Below are 18384 nucleotides of genomic sequence, written 5' to 3' on the forward strand. Positions count from 1 at the left end.
ACACTCAAATGCAGTTTAGTGTGATAGTGTAGACCCAGTGGAGCAGCGCTGCGTTACCTCACACGTCTCCTTCGTCTAATAAACGGACCTGTGTGAGTAGTAATTGAATGAAATGTCCTCATTCCTTTATATCCGCGGGACTCGCGTGTGGCGCTGACATCTGTCTCTCATTAGCGATCGCGCCCAGCTTCATGCCAGTCATGTTAAAAACATCAGTGTATTCACTCATCCATAAACATTATTAGATCCTTCGGCATGACGTCAAGTTCCATAATTCCGCTTATGCGTCATCAACCTACGCCTTTGTTATTGTAAGAGGCTAGCAACGCCTAGCGGCGAAAAAAACAAACATATTGTAGCTTTGAACCGTTCCATTCCTATGGAATGTTTTGAAGCTTCAGAGTTTTGAGTGGATAGGCTTTCAGTGGAGGGACAGAAATCTCTCAATTTCATTAAAAACATCTTCACTTTGTGACGATGTCATCATGAAATAAATAAATTGCAATGAATTAGCCTTTCGCCGAGCCCCGCCCCCCTTAGTTACTGTTACTACGTCCGACAAACAAATGGTCAAACACGACCAGCGCGACAGATTGCCATGACGGGAAGAGGTATACCCGTGCGTGTCTGTGACCTTTTTTGGAGCAATACCTCCGCGATATCCTCCAGATCGAGGCAAAAGGGGTTACAGTAGGCAGTGGAGGGATATATTCAAAATATAAAAATACGCAATGAAGGAGACACGACTACTATCGAGGCTAATGTTTACCGGTCTCAAGCGAAATCTGAGAAACCCCACGACAATCGCAAAAAAATCTAAAACACACTTGCAGACGGCATCTTGGAAGTTTGTCATCAACCAACATCCGTAGGCATCGTAGACCTCTTCTTCTGTCTTGATTTTCTCCTATTTGTTGCAGACAATCGCAGTTATCTGAGCTGTTAGCTATATTTTGCTCATTTTTATTAGCAAATTTGATTTTAATTTTTTTGTTCCAGTTCAGCCCTGCTAACGTTATGTGCTTTGTTCTTGGGGAAGGGAAAAACTAACGTTAGGGTTGCTAAATGTCCCGTATTTTGGACATAATTTATTTGTCATAATTAATAATGCATAATTTATATCTCCCTTGTCCTGTTTTTTTGACTGCAAAGCTGATCTAACCACTGACTGATACAGCAGCAGTGCTGATCACGACACCTGTTATCATCCTATCAATAATAATAATATATAATATATTATGATATACTGGGCCCTATCTTGCACCCAGCGCAATTGACTTTGTACACCGACGCATGTATCATTCCTATTTTGCACCCGTGCAAAGCGCGCTTTTCCCTCCACAGAAGCACGTCGCTAAACTAGGGAATGAACTTGCGCTCCCTGGGCGGTTCAGCGCAAAAAATGAGGCGTTTTCCGGCGCAAACAATCCCTGGTGCTATTTTACTGTTCCATAAAACAATTGCGCCACTGGCCAGAAAAAACCTAGTCTAAAGTCAGTGGCGCGTTGCGCGTTGTTCATTATGCTATTTTAAGGGCGTATGCTTGACCATAATGTATAGCGTGCACAACGCTCATACACTTTGATTCTCTAATCTACACAGAAGCGGCAGCTTTCATTTTTGCAAATCATATTATTACAAACGATAGATAGATAGATAGATAGACAGATAGATAGATAGATAGACCATTTATTATAAAAGCATACATCTAGCTTACACATTTACCCACATTATTATATGCCTGTTTAACCGAAGCTAATTTGGGTGTGTTTCTCCATCCCCAATGTCACTTCTCTCTCTTTTACGGCCGTGACGAGAGCGTTGCTCTCCTCGGCTGTGAACCGCTCCTGGCAAATCCGCCGTTATAATAGCAATACGCCAAGGAAAAAGCGCTCCTGCTCTTAAAGGGAATGTGAGATGATGCTCTGATTGGTTTATTTCACGTTACGCCCAAACCACACCTATGAATAATGAAGCGACTTCAGACCAACCCATTTTAGATTTGCGTCGGGCGCAAGAGTAATTTATCCCGCCGGGAAAATAGCAACAGCGCCGAGACCCGCCCACAAAGTTACTTGCGCTTTGCGCTTTGACACTTGCGTTTCAGATCGTTAAAATAGGGCCCAATATATCTTTATTTAGGGACAAATCATTGTTTGATTTACCGCTCCGAGCGGGACTTTCAATGTCAGCATTTTGATTTCGGCAAATCAGTTTAGGCGAATGGGTTAGGCGAATGCAAACAACGTGATTATTGATTCCAACATCCACCCATGCAAGAAAACGTGCAACCTCCCTGAGGGAATAATACGCTGATTTACTGCTCAATAAATATTTCTGATTGTTATCAATGTAGAACACTGTGATGAATAGAAAGTTTCAGAGTTTTCTGAAATAGAAAGCTTTTCTAACGTTATAAATGTCTATACTGTCACTTTTGATCAATTGAATGCATCCTTGCCTATTACTTTTCTTAATTTCTTAAAAAATCTTACTGACCCCAAATTACTTTTACCGGTTCTTTGTGGCAAGCTTTATGCCTGCGGTCGTGCGTTTGAGTGCGGCTATATTACGTAAACGCTCATTATCCTGTAGGCTATATAGCCTATTTAAGTAATTCAATTAATATAAAGGGGCGATTTGTCCACTAATGGCTTAAATGAATAATTATAGTCGACTAGAAAATGTTATTTGTCGGAGGCAGCCCTTATTCCACATATTTACAAACGCTGTGGACGGAGAATGTTTGTCGGACCTGCTCACATAGTAACGGTTGCTATGATGTGTGATTGGACAATGGCCGTTTTGGGGGAGGGGCCGGCGAAAGGTCAATTGGTTATCTTTCCTGCATTTATCAGTCATCATTCATCTGTGAAATAAATCTGTGATCATTATCCACAAATATCAAAAATATGTCAATATTCTATGGATCTACAGTCATCGGAATATATTGGCCGAATCAAGATGGCGACGTCTTTAGTCCAGCCCCTAGTTACCTTTATCTGGATGACGTGCGTCACTCTCGGCAAGATGGCGGCGGCTGTCGGGCATTGAGTGGTACTCACGGAGCTCTTCTAGAAGACTCCCGCGGCGATTTATTGTTTTATCCGCAGCAAGAGTGCTTATCGTCGGCGTTCTACTGTGATCGCACTTTCTGGATTACGCAAAAGGAAAGTATCCTTGTCATTATATGACTAGCTGACTGTCGTTGAGACGCTGCAGAGAAAACTGTAATGCGAGTGTGCAGTTCCAAAACCTGAACTGGATTGACGGAGTGGGAGCCTCCAGCATTGTATATACCAATACCTAAGTCCTGGAAAATGTACCAGACTATTAAAAACGTGAGTACAATCTAGTTTGCTGTGGGTGACTGTTTGACTTGACTGTTGACTGTTTTTGGTTTACTTATTTTTTCTCTTCTCCTACTTTGACTATTGGAACTATTTTTGCTGCTGCTTATTTATTTATTGGATTATATCATTGATTGTTGTTTGGACTGGATTAATTAAGTTTCTTTTCTGTAACCTATTTTGTGGCTGGACAATTTATTATATTTTATTTCTTCTTTCCTCTCTTACCAAAAGTAAATTTTGGGACACTTGAATTTGTTGACTTTTGAATGTACAGATTTGAATGCAATTCCATATCTGAGTCCTGTGGTGTTGAATGTGGTGTGTTTTCTTCTTAAGAGTGATTGTTATTGGTATTATTGCATTGATTGCTGGTGTAAAATTCCCATTTCATTAAGTTACGGGTTTTGTGTAAGACAAAGACTACAGAAGATCTTTGTACATCTTCTTTACTTAAGACTTAAACAATGACCTCAAACTTAAACTAATGACAGAAATCCTGTCTGGCACCCCATCATACCCCCCAAAAACTAAGATTATGGGATTATGTTACAAAAGTGGCACCCAGATGGGACACAAATGTTAAAACTTGTGAGGAATAAAATACCCTCAAATAATACAACACTTTATCATTCAAAACAACTAAAACACAACCAATTCTACAAACAAAATGGCTGCATCTCCAAGCAAATCTTGCCATGAAATGGAGGGAGATCAAAACCAAACCCCAACCAAGACCTTTAAGAGGATCTTATAGATGTAATGGCCTCGGATCAGGATGGAACTCAATCCCTTCTTCCTAGTACATTGGTAGGATTTCAGGTTCTTTCATCTCAACATACTCTGCTGGGTATGGACTAAACAGGAAGTTTTGATCTCAGACCCCCAATATCACCTTCATCTCAGCCCTCATTAGCAGTAACTGGATTAATGGACAGTCTTAAAGACACCTTTTTCACTGAAAATGGAGAGTTTAAACATGCGTAGATACTTTGACTAAGAATGTGGATATTGCATCTGTGAAACAAACAACGGAAATAAAACAGAAAAACTGAGTAATCAGTTTGAGCACTTCAGGAAAGAGTTTAATAACACACTGCATTGGCGACTCATTGAAAGAATCATCATGTAGAGGTACTGAAAGATTTCAATGCAGTCATGGAACCAATGGCTTATACTCTGGATCTCATACAAAAGACCACTGATCATTGTACTCAACAAATGAACACCTTTATTGCTCAGACAAGCTCAAATGGTAATTTTACAGGATGAATTTGTGATGTTCTTGGGACCCCATCGAAAATTAGATGTTACATCTCAAGGATCTATCCTTTCAATAAATTCAAACTTCACCAGTTCACGCAACATTTTCATCAATTAGCTCTGGACATGGAGCTCTCAAGATATCACAGCAGAATTCAGTGAAAGCAAATGTTTCGGTGCAAACAATTACATCACTATCTGCTTCTACTGTGGTGAAAACGCTGGTGGAAATTACACCCCCCCCCCCCCCCAGCAAAGTTCAAATCCTGTTAAAGGTAACCATGGTAATCATCCAACTGTTAGCACTGTCACTCGTATGGAGTCTGTATACTCACCTACTCATCCTTTCTCCTCATCTCTGCCACAGCTGATTGTTCATGTAAACACTGACTCTTGGCAAGGCCAAGCTTTGGTTGACACAGGATCTTCATATACACTGCTAAATGAAAAATTGTGGTTAACCATGGGTTATCACACTCAATAGCTCAGACACTTCTTCTTCTTCTTCTTTGGATTTTAACGGCAGCTTGCATCCTTGACGTTGCATTACTGCCATCTTCTGGTTCTAGTTATTTTCCATATTTTTAGTCATCATATTCTTGTCATTAGTCCCGATTTTGTCAGAAAACAACTCAAATATTTAATTCCTTGTTCACTCTTACTGCAGTCCATTATACTCTTTACTCCATGTCCTATTAGTCCTATTTTTATAGCTCAGACACTGAACTGAGGGTCCCATTTATCTGGCTGATGGAGGAGCTCGGCAACCATTAGGATGGGGTGAAGTACAACTTGTGATTGATTGATTGATTGATTGATTGATTGATTGATTGATTGATTGAAAACTTTATTGAACAACAACAATCAACACAAAGTGTTCAAAAGGATAAAAACACAAAAAAGCCCAAAGGCTTGTTTCCATTGTGGTCCTTAAGATGGAAGATGAGTAACAGTACATGGACTAAAAACATTGAGGACAGTAAAGAAAAGGGGCATAAAAAATACAAACAAAAATAAAACAGATAAAAACACAATAAAAAGAACAAAACAAGGACTAAATTCCCAGATAGACAAGCAGACACACAAGCAGACAATACAATATTCCTACTACGTCAAGGATTTCTATTTCTATTTATTTTACTTAAGTTTAATAACCAATTTTTTATTGAAGATTTAAAATGATAATAGGAAGAGCTCAACAGTTTAAGTTTTGAAGGTAAACCATTCCACAGGAAAGCTGCAGAGTATAGGAAAGAGTACTTTCCCACACAGCTCTTAAAGCGGCAGGGCTTATAATCTGTGGAACTCCCCCTGGTGCAGTAATTGTGCGTATCACTGATTTTTGAAAAGTAATCACATAAATACTTGGGTGCCAGATTATTTCTTATCTTATAAACTAAACACAGTTTAAGTTGAGAAACCCTCTCCTCCACTCTGAGCCACCCAAGACTGGAAAAATGGTCAGGAAGAAGATGAGTTCTAGGATGTAATTTAAGGATCACTCTGATTAGTTTATTTTGACAGATCTGTAGCTTGTTGTGATGAGGTTCAGTTCAATATTAATAAGGAAGGAAGAAGACAGGGGTCGGCTTGAGCTGGGACTCTCGTTTTATTCACGTTTCTCAAAAATAAACAAAAGGTGCGCACAAAGCGCGTTCACCGTGCACATGCACAGCAACAAACATTCAATAACTCAGAATTCTCTTTGGTCGTTTTCTCAGCTTCCAGTAGCACGCAACAAGGTCCCAGCTCGTCTCTCTCTCTCTCTGTCGCGCTCCGGCTTATATCCGGTCTCTCCACGGCAATTACTGAAATCAGACACAGGTGTTCATCATCTGCACTTGACCTACTTACGCTCCGCTCTGTTCCGTCCTCTCTCTCCCGCTACAGACTCCGCAAAACCATGCCCCCCTCGCCACATACCCCCACCGTCCGACTCAGGCCGGGGAGCCATCCGGTCTGCAGCCTCCCCCCCCCTCCTCCTGGAGAGAAAGTCAGCCACAGCCATCTGTACACCCGGCCTGTGGATCACCTGGAACTTAAAAGGCTGTAAAGCTAGATACCAACGAGTGATCCGCGCGTTGGTATCCTTCATGCGGTGGAGCCACTGCAGGGGAGCGTGGTCCGAACAGAGGGTGAACTCCCGCCCCAGGAGGTAATAGCGGAGGGTGAGAACGGCCCATCTGATGGCCAAACACTCCTTCTCTATGGTGCTGTACATCGTCTCTCTCTTAGAGAGCTTTCGACTGATGTACAGCACCGGCCGCTCTTCACCCTCCACCTCCTGGGACAGGACAGCGCCCAACCCCCTGTCCGACGCGTCTGTCTGTAGGATAAAGGGGAGAGAAAAGTCGGGAGCATTTAAGAGCGGACCGCCACACAGAGCAGCCTTTATCTGGGTCAAAGCCTGCTGACACTGCTCCGTCCACTGGACCCTATCTGGTGCTTCCTTTTTAGTTAAATCAGTCAGCAGGCTGGCAGTGTCCGAAAAATTAGGTACAAACCTTCTATAAGAACCTGCCAGCCCCAGGAACTGTCTAACCTCCTTTTTGGTCTTGGGTCTTGGAAGAGTCGCAACTGCTGCCGTCTTGTCAATTTGTGGACGCACCTGTCCATGACCCAAGTGGAAACCCAGATATCTTACTTCCACCCGCCCAATTGCACACTTCTTCGGATTGGCCGTGAGCCCAGCTCTTCTCAGCGTCTTCAGGACAGCTCGCAAATGCTGCATATGTCACTGCCAATCACCACTATAAATGATGATATCATCCAGGTATGCAGCGGCATATGCAGCATGCGGCCGGAGAATTTTGTCCACCAGACGCTGAAAGGTGGCCGGAGCCCGAACAGCCCGAACGGAAGAGTAACAAATTGGTGTAATCCGAACGGCGTTGTGAAAGCTGTTTTTTCTTTGGTCATGGGAGACAAGGGGATCTGCCAATAACCCTTAGTTAAGTCCAGTGTCGAATAAAAACGAGCAGTGCCTAGTCGATCAAGCAATTCGTCAACCCTAGGCATTGGATATGCGTCGAATTTCGACACAGCATTCACCTTTCTGTAATCCACACAGAACCGTACTGAGCCGTCCGTTTTAGGAACTAAAACTATCGGGCTCGCCCAGTCACTGCTGGATTCTTCTATTACTCCCATTTCTAGCATCGCTTCTAATTCACTTTGAACCACTTTTTTCTTGTGTTCTGGTAATCTATACGGCCGGCTGCAAACAACCACGCCCGGCTCAGTCTCAACATGGTGCTGAATGAGATTTGTTCGACCAGGCAGGGGTGAAAACACATCAGCAAAATCTGCTTGTATTGATTTTATGTCAGTGAGCTGCGAGGGTGAGAGGTGGTCTCCTCCAGGGGCCAGAGCGAGAGATTGTGATTTTGAACTCACTTCTGGACCGAGATCCTCCTCCCCACTCACTACCGTCGCCAGCATCACTGACTCCGCCTCAGACCATTTTTTAAGCAGGTTGAGGATATATATTTGATGTGCTCCGCCCCTATCCGTTCGAGCTACCTCATAGTTGAGATCACCAACTCGCTGTGTAACCTCGAAGGGTCCTTGCCACTTCGCGAGTAATTTGGAACTAGAAGTAGGGAGTAATACAAGCACTTTATCTCCCGGTGCGAATTGACGTAGTCTAGCCCCCCTGTTGTACAACCGACTCTGCTTGTCCTGTGCCTGTAACAAATTCTCCATTGACAGCCGCCCCAAAGTGTGGAGTTTTGTTCTCAGGTCCATGACATATTGAATTTCATTTTTGCTATTAGAAGGTCTGTCCTCCCAAGTCTCTCTAAGGACATCTAACACCCCACGGGGCTGACGTCCATAGAGAAGCTCGAAGGGGGAAAACCCCGTGGAGGCTTGCGGGACCTCCCGTACAGCGAACAAGAGGGGTTCTAACCACTTATCCCAATTTTTGGCGTCTTCCTGTACGAACTTACGAATCATGGATTTTAACATGCGGTTAAATCGTTCGACCAGCCCGTCTGTCTGTGGGTGATAGACACTTGTTCGAATCGATTTAATGCCCAACAATTCGTAAAGCTTGCGAATAGTACGTGACATAAACGCCGTGCCCTGATCGGTGATGATTTCTTTCGGAATCCCCACCCGGGAGATTAATTGAAACAGTGCGCTCGCCACACTCTTAGCAGAAATAGTGCGGAGAGGCACTGCTTCAGGATACCGCGTTGCATAATCCACCAGAACTAATGCAAAGCGGTGTCCTCGCGCTGACCGTTCTAATGGCCCGATGAGGTCCATACCAATTCGTTCGAAGGGGACCTGCATTAATGGTAGGGGGCACAATGGTGCTTTTGGGGTGGCCGGTGGATTCACCAACTGACATTCACGACAAGACGCGCACCACCTGCGCACATTCTCGTGAATGCCCGGCCAAAAGAACCGGGCCATGAGACGGTTTAGTGTAGCCGTTTGTCCTAAATGCCCGGCCATTGGATTACAATGAGCCGCCTGGAAAAGCATTTCCCGACGGCTTCTAGGTATCAGTAACTGGGTTGTATCTTGCTTTGTCTGGGCGTCTTGGGTCACCCGATACAACTTATCTTTTAAAATTGAAAAATAAGGATAGGAGAGCGGTTGTTCAGGACGAAGAAGCTGACCGTTAATAGAACGAACCTGATCAAAGGCATTTTTCAGCGTTTCATCCCGTGACTGTTCCAGGGGAAAATCATCATGCTCAGGGAGGATGTTTTGCTCCAGAGCACTCTGTTCCCCTGAAACAGGCTCCGGAGGTTCCGGTTCAGCTTCTCCCAACTGTGCAACCGCTATTCTACTCTTCTCTCTTTTCCCCCAAGAGGCATCCGAACATAAATATCCCAATAATTTATTGAATGAGGGCCAATTAGTACCCAAAATTATCGGATGCCGGAGGTGCGGATTAACTGCCACCTCTATTCTATGCTTTTCTCCCCTGAATTGAATATCCACAGGCAAAATAGGATAATTCACCACTTCCCCGTGCACACACCGAACTTTAACCATGCGGCTATTATCCAATGCCCTAGGTTGAATCAGACTTTGGTGGATGGAGGATTGGTTACATCCTGAATCCACCAGAGCCTGATATGTACCCCCCTTGATACTCACTGGTATTTGGTATAGGCCAGCTTGATCGAGGGCAGCCTGTGGCGCGTCGGGGACCCGGATCAGTGTCCCCACCTCCATCACTGGACATCTGTCAATAAAATGTTCTGGGTCCCCACAACGCCAACAGGCCGGCCCAGACTTTACCGCCGCCCTGGCGGCAGGAAGCGGGTCAAGCGATTGGCGTGGAGAGAGCGGTGATGGAGTGGGCGGTGTGAAGAATCCCGAGGTCGAACTCCCTCCCCTGGGAGGAACCCTGGGTGCAGCTGTTGGCTCCGCCGAGTAACCCGTTCTCCACCTGGGTGCTGGCTTCGGCGGAAGCCCTCCACGGGACCAAGGATGGGGAACAGGTTTGGAGAGAGAGAGGGGAGGGGGAGAGAGAGAGAGAGAGAGATATGCGGATGGTAGAGGGTCACCGACCCCTGGGCACGCCACCATCTGGTCCTCCGCCAGCTGGATGGCCTGGTTCAGCGACGTCGGGCGGTGGCACTGGACCCACTGCGCAGTCTTCCTAGGCAGCCTGGCCACGAACTGCTCCAGTACCACACGATTGATCATATCCTCGACGTCGCTACTGTCGGCCATCAACCATTTGCGGCAGGAGTCCCGGAGCTGCTGTGCCATCACGAAGGGTCGGCCGGACTCTTCCAGGGTAAGGGTCCTGAACCGCTGGCGATGTTGCTCCGGCGTCCGACCGACCCGCTGGAGGATGGCACGTTTGAGGTCCTGGTAGACCAGGAGGTTTTGGACTGGCAGTTGGTGTGCGGCTACCTGCGCTTCTCCTGACAGCAAGGGGGATCAGCCGCATTGGCCAGTCCCCGGTGGGCCATCCCCGAGCCTCTGCCGATTTCTCGAATAAATCCAGGAAGGCCTCCGGATCATCGTGAGGCCCCATCTTGTTGAGCGGCAGAGGAGATGTACTGTCCTTAGATGAGGGGATGGCCCGAACCTCCCGGTCTACCCAGCTCCGGAACAGCTCGCGGTCTTCCTGCTGGGATCGGAGGAGCGCCTCGAAGCGTTTATCCTGCTCCTCCTTGATCGCCAGCAGATGTTGGTGTTGCTCTTGGTGAAGACCGGCGAGCGACTGGATGATGTCCGCAAATGGTGTACCTGGCGGGGACTGCATGGCGGCGGCGATCTTCTTCCTTCCCGGGTTTCGGCACCAGTGTGATGAGGTTCAGTTCAATATTAATAAGGAAGGAAGAAGACAGGGGTCGGCTTGAGCTGGGTCTCTCGTTTTATTCACGTTTCTCAAAAATAAACAAAAGGTGCGCACAAAGCGCGTTCACCGTGCACATGCACAGCAACAAACATTCAATAACTCAGAATTCTCTTTGGTCGTTTTCTCAGCTTCCAGTAGCACGCAACAAGGTCCCAGCTCGTCTCTCTTTCTCTCTCTCTGTCGCGCTCCGGCTTATATCCGGTCTCTCCATGCCAATTACTGAAATCAGACACAGGTGTTCATCATCTGCACTTGACCTACTTACGCTCCGCTCTGTTCCGTCCTCTCTCTCCCGCTACAGACTCCGCAAAACCATGCCCCCCTCGCCACACTTGTCTATAAGGCCTTTAGTAATGCGTGTGTACCAAGATGTACAGGCATAGTCAAGATGACATTGAACAAGCGCATCGGCCAGGATTTTTAAGGTTTTACTATCTATGAGGCTGGATATTCTTGCCAGGAACTTAGTCCTTTGGCTTGCCCTTGAGATAATTTTTCGGGCCATAAGCTCCCCTGATAGTTTGTTATCTAGTATACAGGCCAAGTAAGTAACTGCTTCCTTGGCTGTAATTTCAACATTACCTACGACTACCTTAAACCCCATAGCCTTTTTCAGTTTATCTCTGGACCCAAAAAGAATTGACTCTGTTTTGCCTAGGTGGATAGACAACTTGTTGTCTGTTAGCCAAACACTGAGGTTAATGAGTTCTGAACTAAGCAGCCTTTCCACCTCTGATTTGTCTTTATGAGAGACTAGAATAGCTGAGTCATCTGCAAATAAAAACAAATTACAGTTTATAGCTGACGACATATCATTGACATATAATTAAAAAAAGAGAGGACCCAAAATACTCCCCTGGGGAACTCCACAAGTTAATTTAAGTGGTGAGGACCCTTCCACATCTACCACCTGTTCTCTACCCATCAGGTATGACCTCACCCACTGAAGAGATGCAGGCGAAAATCCTAAGGCTTTTAGTTTGATCAAAAGGACATCATACTGAACCGTATCAAAGGCCTTTTGAAGGTCTATTAACACCATGCCACAATAATTCCCCTTTTCTACCTCTTTCCTAATAAAGTCTGTAAGATAAAGCAAACAGGTATCAGTGGAATGGGCCTTTCTAAAGCCTGACTGGAAGTCAAATAAAAGGCTATGTTCTGCTAAATAACTGTCTATTTGCTCATAAATGATCCTTTCCACAATTTTTGATATTGAACACAATATAGATACAGGGCGAAAATTTCCAGGATCAGATTTGGGCCCCTTTTTATATAAAGGTATTACTCTTGCCACCTTAAATTTACTGGGGAAATGGTTATTTTCAATATATAATTTAATAAGATAAGTTATGACAGAAGTGATTATTTCAGCAGCATCCTTAAGAAATCTGGCAGGGATGTTGTCAAAACCGGCAGCCTTGGAAGGATAAAGGATTAAATAAAAAGTGTTTGGCTGGACTCACCTGACTAAAAACACCTGACGCAGATGGGACCTTCTGCACCAGATTACTTGCAATTGTTGTGAAGAAACTATTAAAAGTATCTGCCACTACTTTTTTATCATACAATATGGACCCATTAATATCTAGGCCTATTTTACCTTGTTTTTGCTTAGGGTTATCTTTTGTCCCCAAAGGCCTAAGAGTTGCCCACAATTTCTTGGGATCCTTTCAATTTTAGACATAAAAAAATCCTTTTTTGCCTCATCCACCATTCGCTGAACCTTATTTCTAAGTACTTTATATTCTTTAAAAAGAACAGGCAGTTTGGTTCTTTTAAACTCACTTTTATCCCTCAAGTAAATGGTGTCCAAGATATCATTATTTATCCAAGGCTGTGATCTTTGTTTAATCCTGGTCTCTTTTAATGGGGCTATCTTGTCAAGTATTTCCAAGAAAATATATTGAAAGCAATCCCATGCTGTATCAACATCACATATGTTGGTAATTTCCATCCAGTTGAAATTATTAAGTATATCCAGAAAATTATTAACATTATACCCTTTTAAACTTCTGCTCTTCACAGATTTGTGACATTTAATCTGAGCCCTCTTAACTTTCCTGGTACAGTAGGTTAAAAAATGGTCACTAATTCCATACACAATGACACCACTTTTTACTTGTGTCAGATACAATGATGTGGTCAATAGCAGTTTGGCTATGCTCAGTTATTCTGGTTGGAACACTAATTAATTGGGTTAGACCATGCATTTTCAGAAAATCACAAAAGCCATTGTATAGTGGCCCTTCTGTATTCAAAACATCAATATTATTATCTGCCATTAAGATAACTTCCTGGTTTAAAAAAATCATGACACATTCCAAGGTTTGGATGAAGTCATTTTGATTTGGAGGTCTATAGACAACACCACACAAAATTGGTTTGCTTTTTGGAAGTAAAATATCAATCCACACAGCTTCAAGGTTAACATTGTCCAGGTCCTGTCTTAGATTGAAATCAATATCAGACCTCACAAATATGCAAACCCCACCCCCTTGTCTGTTCCGGTCTTTGCGAACGATAACAAAGTTTTCAATTTCAACTTCGGAGTCAGTAATATAAGAATCTAACCATGTTTCTGAAAAACATAGTATACTTGCCTTGATTTTCCTGGCCAGCTCATCTTTGGCAGTAAGCTGCGAATGTTTAAAGCTATGGTCTACGATTTCAAAGATTGTTCATTATTAATAACCTCGTTTAGATGCTGGTTATGGTTCTACAGTACAATCCTAACAATATGAAGAGAAAAAAGAATGAAAAAAATTCATTCACTCTATTGGGTGTACAGCTGCAGAGAAGTTGACCAATGTAAGCTGTCCGGCCGGACAGCTTACATTGGTCAACTGCTCTCATCCAATCCCCCGCTCCACTTGACGCTCGCGTCTCCACCCCACCGCACCCCACCCCGCCCCCCTCCTGCGACATGAAATTTTGCGGGCAAGCAGCTGACAGTCTATGGTAGCTAGCAAAGTAGCATCAGCTCAGCAATGGAGAAAAAACAAACCAAAAAAAACGACGCTGACACGGCTGACTTTTTGTTGAGCAGGTAAGCATTTATTTATACTTTTATGGTGTGAGGTGTTACATAAATAGCTTTTTATCAGTCTGACAACATGCTTATGCTGCCGGTCGGCATTGGAATGTTAGCCGTTTAGCATCGCCTATCACGGGTCAGAGTGATTATATTTCTTGAAGTGCTTGAATATATTTCAGTATATATTCAGTTTCTGTTCGAGCCGATCGGAATTTGAACAAGATGCGCCAATGTTTACTACCGGTGATCACAGCTTGACTGAGTGACGTTGTTCAGGTCGTTTCCCGGTGGGAGGGATCAGGTAGCACAGAAGGGAGGGGGGTGTGTGTGGAGGGGCGGGATGAGTTTTTAAAACTTCCCAACCGTCTCAGGCTTTCTCGACCGATTTTCAACATCGTAGACTACAGCTTTAAATGAACAATGCAAGATGCAAAAACAGATATTTGTTCCTCAGTGAAGACCAAGTTGTTACTTCTCACGGTAGTGGCCTTCGGCAGCGATTTTGTAGCCGATACTACTGGTGTCTCCAGACAAACACAATGCATGTCCGCCTCCTCACCTCCCCCGGGTAGCAGTCCCGTCAGTGTTGCATGTCTTCCAGGCGCCAGAGACTCCGTTGACTGCAGCCGTCCCGTCCTCGTCCCCTCCAGCACCTGGTGTCTACTCACGTTGGGTATTGCAGTCTCAGCAGCACACTGCAGCCGCATACTCGTCCGACTCGGCACCCGGTATCCGCTGGCTCTTGAGTTTACAGCCGTGTTCACACCAGGCATCCCCCGCTGCGTCTGCTGCAGCTGCCAGTGTCCGCCAGCCGCTTCGCAAACCACACTGGACGGCACAACATCCAGCATACCCAAAGACAGCCCGTTCACCAGGTCCACGCTCCCGACGGCAGCAAGTTGCAGGTGGCTAATCGCTTCCTCTTTTTTTGCCTTTGTTGGAAGGTTTCCTCTGAGTGCAGTCTCTGGACAAGGGCATTGGTGTATATCGCCAGATAGCAATAAGTAGAGCGAGATTATCAAACCGTTGTCAAACCGTTTGCTTACGGCCCAGGTTTTACGCTTTTGCCCAGTGCGCGGAGACTTAGCCCAAACGCAAGTATGAATTACACCCCTTCCAAAGCCGAAATGTTTGTAGCCTGTGCCCGTTGTTTTTGAACTTATACTGATATGGATTTCAACTCCTTGGCATTGGGAGGAAATATTTTTTTCTGTTCAGATTAACTTCGATGTTATCAGTTGGAGTTACACGATGGCTTGATAATAAAGCATACAGTAAGAGAGCTGCAAGCACACCTGTCTCACCCACCGCCATGTCTAACGTGGTACTTAGAAATTCTTACGACCAAACATTAACAGTCACCTTACCAGTGGTTGTCCTTGCCCCACAGATGCTTGCCTGTCCTGTTGTGTTGGGTTTAGACTATCTTTTCTTCAGTAGGCTACAAATGTACATCCGGAACAATGTCTACTGCTTTTAGCCTGATGAAAATGATGCTCACTTCCATGACTGGCACAATTCTTCACTTCTTGCTCTCTTTTCTGCTCTTCCACTTGCATGTAGCATGCCAAAACACCTGCCTAGATGAAAGAGGAAAGGAAAGTTTTCTAATACAACTCAAACAGAACTCTGATGTCTGCACAGATGTTTTGGGTAAAACAAGTGTTCTGACATATCGAGTTTGTTACCCAAGATGTTCCTATAAAACAAAAACCTTGTTGTGTTTCTCCTACAAAACAGAAGGTTATCAAACAGCTCATTGATTAGATGTTAGCTGCTGATGTCATCGAGCCTTCCTCCTCAGCATGGTCTTCTCCCGTAGTATTGATTCCCAAGAAAACTGGTGGATCCCGTTTCTGTGTGGATTACCGACAGGTAAATTCAGTCTCTCAATCAGATAGGCATCCGCTTCCTACCACCTTGGACCTCAACAGTGGATATTGGCAGGTTCGAATGGAAGAGGACAGTCAAGATAAAGCTGTCTTCATATGCAGTCAGGGGTTATTTCATTTCAAGGTCATGGCTTTTGGCTTCAAAAATGTACCAGTGACATTCCAGCGGTTGATGGAGAGATTCCTAAGAGAGCTACAGGGATAGAACTGTTTCATCTATTTGTACAATATAATTATCTACTATCCATCAATGGAACAGCACTTCCAGGACATCCAGGCTGTTTTGGATAGATTGGAAGAGGCCCACCTGACTGTTAATATGAAGAAAACACATTTCTTCCATACCTCTCTGAAGTTTCTTGGCCACATTGTGACTGCTACAGGATAGAGCCCTGCATTTCAGCCCGAGCCCGACGGGCCCCGACTTTTTTACGCCCCTAGGGCCGGGCTTCGGGCCAATTTTCACGTCATAGTTAAAATGCGGGCCGGGCCTCGGGCCTTTTTTGGGTTATCCTGCTTTTTATATTTTTAGACATTAATTAAAAAAAAATATGAGAAGTTGACGTTGACGATAGAAAAACAAACATAGAAAGAAATTTCGTAACCTCATAACTTATGGCTTTATTTTCCTGTCAAATGTCGAGAGCGCATTATTGTAGCGTGAAAGTAGGCTACATTAATATAATGCGCGAGCGCGAATCTCTCTGCTCGCACACGGAATATAATGTGCCGAGCGCGAATCTCTCTGCTCGCGCGCGGGAACTGGACGTGCCCTGCACTTAAAACGTGTTTTAAATACTGGCCATTAGGCTATAGCCATCAGCTAATCTTAAAATTACACTGACATATGACTGACATGACAGTCTGTCTCACGCACGCACACAGAAGCTTTCCCGTCAGCGCGACCCACGATTCACCTCATGTGCAAATAATGGAGAATATTAAGAGAAAAATCGCGTGCGTGAGAAAAATTCGTGATAGAAGAAAGGAGGACTGGGTTAAAACCTTCCACTGTGGATGCTTAGCTATTCTTTTTCTCCACGATGCTCTGTTAGAGACTGTTCTAACTTTTCGTTTGATTGGACTTTATTTTCGTTTAACTGTTGGAAACCTCTGATGTTTTTCGTTTGATTGGACTTTGTTTTCGTTTAACTGTTGGAAACCACTGGAAAAAAAGAATGGCCATGTTCTGTGGTGCATTTTTGAGGTAAGATAATCTGCAAGTTTGTTTTTAATTTATTGAATTTAATTTGTTTATAGGCTATTGCTCATTTCGTTTGCAAGCGCTGTTGCGAGCAGCCTGAGCCTGCCTCAGTATAAAAAAAAAAAAAAAAATTTGACTCACTGTGGTTTAATAAATAAACATTTATTAAACTAACTGTCTGTGTGATATGCTTGAAGTTTTTTATATCTATTGATTTTATTGTACAAGTAAAGTATTATAGCATTGATTTGAGAGGCTCAATTGATCAAATATGTTTTACTCGCTGTCGGCTCGGTTTGCTTGGTCGTCATTTAAAAAAAAAATGCTCCAAACATTTGTCTAAATTAACCTAATAAAGAAATGAAAAGAAACATTAATTTACATAACTAACAAAGAAACATAACTAACAAAACTGAGCTATTTTAATGGCTGCAAATAGGGCAGGCTGCCGCTGTGTAATGAAAAAAAAAAGAAAAAAAGAAAAAAAACCGGCTCGGGTCGGACTCGGGCTGATAATTCTGATGAGCTGTCGGACACGGGTCGGGCTAGGGCTTGAGCGTCTCGGGCCAGGGCCGGGCTCGGGCCTAAATTTGAGGCCCGTGCAGGGCTCTACTACAGGAATCAAGGCAGATCCAGAAAAAAATTTCCTGTGCCAAAAAACATAAAGGAACGAAGATGAATGAAAGTCTCATGGGATTAGAATGGCATGATTTGAATTTTCGGTTGAACTAACCTTCTGTATCTGTAATGTGACATTTTCAGTTGAAAAGATTCCATGAGAAAAATGCTAAAGGCAACAAATGTATGGCAAGATTTGCTCCTATCACAAAATTGTTATATATCTTAATTATACTATGAGAAAAATAATAGTCACATTTTTTCTAATTGTGTAATTTTTTTGTTTGATTTTCATCATTTGTTCATTTTGTTGTAGTGAAATTCAGTTTAATTCACATTTGTTTGTATAACTTTGTACATATCATTTCAAAACAGCTTCACAAGAAATGCTTGTTTCTATGTTACAATTAAGAGTAATCTGTTATCAGAGCTGGCTGTGTCCAAGTAATGTACACGTCGAAAATGTACAGTTTATAGGCAATGCAGATCATGCAGTTAGCCAACTTCATGTATTCACTTAAGCAAAAGCAATGAGCATGTTAAAGCAATGATTAAATGTCGTGATTATAATGATTACAGTATATAGAACCTTTGGCATTGGTGCATGTTGATTCAGAGTTGGCGTCATCTGAAGTCCTGGCAGGGGTCAGCGTCATCTCTTCACAGGTGTTGGGTCATCTGAA

General features: G+C 43.8%; 1 protein-coding gene across 2 annotated transcripts in view; it reads left to right on the top strand.

Moving 5' to 3' along the window:
• The window catches only part of prickle2a (prickle homolog 2a), a 74802-nt gene that overhangs the window by 2608 nt on the left and 53810 nt on the right, over positions 1–18384 (top strand). The gene's annotated exons all lie outside the window — the stretch shown is intronic.

The sequence above is a fragment of the Squalius cephalus genome, assembly GCF_949319135.1.
Source record: "Squalius cephalus genome assembly, chromosome: 16".
Lineage (NCBI taxonomy): Eukaryota > Metazoa > Chordata > Actinopteri > Cypriniformes > Leuciscidae > Squalius > Squalius cephalus.